General features: G+C 32.4%; 1 pseudogene; it reads right to left on the bottom strand.

Moving 5' to 3' along the window:
- Positions 1-4,246: 4,246 nt before the first annotated feature.
- Positions 4,247-4,365, bottom strand: LOC118606773 (annotated as a pseudogene).
- Between the last annotated feature and the right edge of the window lie 207 nt (positions 4,366-4,572).

The raw sequence follows: 4,572 nt of genomic DNA, 5'->3' as shown, positions 1-4,572 counted from the left end.
GAAATTTTGGCTGAGAAACAAAATATCTGCTTTCTTTGAAATAGAAAATAGAAACTGGGCCAAAGATCACTTATCAGGAGGGACAGCTAGACAAAACAAATTGAAAACTTTGGTTTCTTCTTAATTATTTTGTTTCTTGTAGATTCTATTTGTATTGTCAATCTTAGTAACCCTTTAGGGCGGGATTATATACATTGTATAGCTTCTGTGATGAGATGTGCCTTTGGGAAAATTATCTCTTAATTTTTGAAACATTTTTTGTATATTTGGTAAAAGGATTTTTATATTAGAAAATATGTAGATTCAAAAATTTTTAACATGCTGGGCTAAATGACAGCAGCAGCAGTATAGCTTCTGAATATCTCTAAGTCATTCCATAAAATATAACATAACAAAAATTTAAAAAATAACAAAAATATTATAGCCAACTTATGTAATAAAGCCAAGTGACACAGTATCTTCATGCAGAGGAGTCTGAGTCATTGATATTAACAATATCAGAAAAGAATTTGTAAAAAGATGCTTGATGGCCTAACAATAACCTTAATAAAAATGTCCAAAATGCCATGAGGAATATTGTAAAACTTTCCTGAAAGACACAAAAATAGCTTAAGCAAATGACAGGCATATTATGTTCTTGAATGAGAAAAACCAATATCATAAAAATGTTAATCCTTCCAAAGTTAATGGAAAAAGCAATAAGAATATTATTTTTTGTTTTTATTTATTTCTCTGCTTGTCTTGCTTGAGTCAGACAAACTCATTATAATAATCAGTTTGAAGAACAAGCAAGTAACGTAGCCATAAGAATCTTGAAACAACAAACAAACAAACAAACCAACAAACAAAACCCAGAAATGAAGCAGAGGCTGTATTCACCAAATATTCAAACACATTTAAATTGCAGGGGAAGAACAATAATTTTACTTCGGCCTTTCTAAGTTCTTCTGGTTGGTTTAATAATCAAATTAACATGAGACAGAGTAACAGAAGAGAATACTCAAATTTATTTTGTATATACATACAGGGATTACCTATCTTCTTTCCATATTCTCCTTTTGAAGACTATTTTATTTTATTAATGAACTACTATTATTATATTTTAGGTGGGCTAAATCAAGGCCTTAAAGATAAATGCCAATTATGTATGAATAAAATAAAAGGAAGTATGGATTATGCTTTAAAATTATTCTAGAGAGGAAAATATTATAAAAAGCATAGATGAATCAAGATGGATGATGAGTTTATAAATGTTGAAGTTAAATGATAAGTAGTTAGGGGTTCATAATACTGTTCTCTCTGCTTTTATAATATTTGGAGTTTTCCTCAAGAAAAAGTTTTATAAATTTTAAAAATAATCTTGGCATTATACCAATAATGCTATCATATCTTACCTATCCAAAAAAATATGTTATTTTGAGAGTATATTTAACAAAGTCCGGCATGCATAAATGATAAATTGAAAATCTGCATCATATTCCACTGAGAGAATAGAAATTGTCAACCAGAAAAACCTCAATATCCCTCCACTAATTATACATAATTTAATACATTTTTTGCCATATACTCAGTCTTCCTTTCTGTTAATTACAATGTTAAACTCTCCCATTTAGACTAATCTTTTCATTTGTTCAATTAATTGCCTGTACTCCCTCTTTAATCAAGAAGTTTCCTACTAATATTATTTCTTTTTTCTATATCCTTCCCTCTTTTCTGAATCCAATCCAGCAGTATACAAACATGCTGAGACTCAACAAATAAACCTAAAAACCACAAAACAACTAAAATATCTGGACCATGGCCCCCAGCTATTACCATGTTTTTCTCCTTTCCACTATAGTATTATTTTTTCCATTTCTGATTCAGGCCATGATGAACTTCCTGGCATTTGACTTGTCTTTATGCCAAAAGAAAGACTGAGAGAGAGAAAGAGAGAAGGAAAAAAGAGAAATAAGAAGGAAGGAAGAGAAGAAGGAAAGGATGCTGATCCCTGGAATATCCTGCAGAGAGTAGCACTTGTAAAACTGAGGAGCACATTGGAATCATCTGGTTCATCTAAAATATGGACACCCAAGTCTTATCCTAAGAGATTCTGATTTAATTAACATGTGGTCTGTCTTGGACCTGGGGATTTTTCAAAGGTCCTCTCAGATGACATAATATTTAAGAACCGCTCAACAAAAGTTTATACTTAATAACAAGAAAAATACCATCCCTTTTTTCTGTTTTCTTTCCTTTTTCATTCTGATGTTTTATTTTTTTGAGCAAATAAAAATGCCACTAAGTTAGTCAGTCTTGCATTCCTTTACCTGAAGCATTACCGTACATTTATTTGCTTGTTTGTTCATTCTTGCTGTAATACTTTCTCAAACAGTTTTTTCCAAAGTCTCGAAAGCTCTCTGACTCTCTAGGTTCAAGTTTAAGCTTTACTACTTACTAGCTGTGTGAGCATAGAGACTTAAGTTACTTTTTCTCACTCTCCTCATGTGAAAAATAGATAAATTAATAATAAGTAGAATTTGTATTATGATTATTAAATCATACAAAATATGCAAAGTTTAGAAAAATAACTGACACTTAGAAGATTTAAATAAATGCTAGTAATTGTTATAGTCATCTTCATCATTAAAATAGTGTTGATTGGTAAGTCTTCTGACAACTTGTTCGTTATTTTTGTTTTGCTATCCAACACCTTTGGAAAATTCTTCTTATATTTGGGGAATTTCCTGTTTAAGATGGTACACACCAGAAACTCCTTTTCTTAGTCTCCCTTGGAGAAAGGACTTCATCATATGATCTAGGCTCCACCTAAAACATACATCTAGATGAGGCTTCCAGGCAGAAGAATGGACCCTGCAGACTCTGTATTCTGGCCTGGGGTGAGGTCCAAAGCATTTGAGAACAGTGTTCACAGATGTTCTGGTGTCCTAGGCACAGTACCAGTGGTGACACCTGAACTATCCATGCCCAGACCTAGTGACGGTTAGTGCTTCCTTGGAGAAGTCCGCAGTATCGTTTTAGGTTTGTTCTTATATACATATGCCCGTGAAATATGATTCTTTGTTCATAGCTATTATGTTCCATAAAGTGATTGCCAACACTGAAGTGGAGAATATTGAACACTGTTGCTAGGAAAAATATGGGCTAAGGTTTTTGCAAGCCTTTGGTCACAATATCTTCATCAACAAACCGATATGTCACTTTGTTTCTTATGTGTTTCTGTTTAAAGACAACTTATTTAATATACATTGAACTCAGAGCCAACAACACAATAACTTATGCTGGAACAAAGCTGATTTAACACACATTTTCTCCATAACATGAATCATAGGCTTCTTGTGTTTAGAAACATTAGACAAGCACTAGACAGCACCGTGACATTGTGGTTGGGGGTCATTTTAAACAGTAAAATCACACTTGAAAAAAAAAAAAAAAAGACCCTGAAAAAATGTGAAAATAATAAACCAAAACCCTTAAACACATGGACTAGTTATAATGCCGAAAGGACACTTGTTTACAGTATGGTTGCCTTGTTGGATTTCAGTTGGTTACTTGCACATAAGGCGACTCTTTTTTTCTGCTGCTTTGTGCATATGCACAGATGATCACTAAAGCACTGTGAGTATTGATTCTGAGGGTACGAATACATTTTAGTGAGTAGGTGAATTCATAAATTTGAATCTGTGAATGATGAAAATAAATTATTTTTAAAACCAGCTTTTCTAGTGCACTTGGAGATTCTGTGTACTAGTTCATATCCACTAAATATTTTTGTTTCAACACTGTAGAGTGTTACTAGCCTAGTCCTATTTTATACTTGAAGGGCTGTTTCACATGGTCTAGGCACCAGTAGTGATTTCTAATCACTAAGATTTTTATAAAATTTAAAAAAATCCTCTTAAGGAATTATTTGTATTTTCTTCTGTTTGTGATTTTATTATTTTGCATCTACTGAAATTGCTAGTCTATCCTATTTTGTAGTTAGTGAAAATAATAAGACAAGATGTAGCGCTAACATCTATAAAGCATCTATTGTGCCAATAAATCTGTCAGATATTTCATTGTGTGATTTATAAAACTCTGTAAGAATTATTTACATTTTCAAGTTGTATGAGGGAAGTTTTTAAACTATATTCTGTGTTTACTTTTTCTTTTTTCTTTTTTCTTCAAGTGAGGCAACCCTCGGTTGACCTCACAGATTGCAAGAACCTTGTCAGTTTACAATCCCTTATTTTTTTGTTTTTAACACCTACAGCACCTGGTCTTCTTAGATGGTCTCCTATCCAAGTACTAACCAGGCCTGACCCTGCTTAACTTCCGAGATCAGACAGGATTGGGCTTGTTCAGGGTAGCATGGCAGTAGACTGTGCTTCCTTTTCCTAAAACGATCTCTAAAGAAAATCATAATTAAAAATAAGATTAAATATGCATGCACGTTTTACATTTGCACACATCATTTCCCATTTCTATCATTCTTCATTCCTTTGATACCTCCACATTTATTTCAGGTTTTTTTTTTTTTTTTCTATCTGAAGAACATATTTTAAAAGTTCTTGTACTGAGAATTTCTTA

Source organism: Rousettus aegyptiacus, unplaced genomic scaffold (assembly GCF_014176215.1).
Source record: "Rousettus aegyptiacus isolate mRouAeg1 unplaced genomic scaffold, mRouAeg1.p scaffold_m13_p_1, whole genome shotgun sequence".
Classification (NCBI taxonomy): Eukaryota; Metazoa; Chordata; class Mammalia; order Chiroptera; family Pteropodidae; genus Rousettus; species Rousettus aegyptiacus.
Note: the sequence above shows the minus strand (reverse complement) of the source record. Positions and strands in the feature narration are given on the sequence as shown.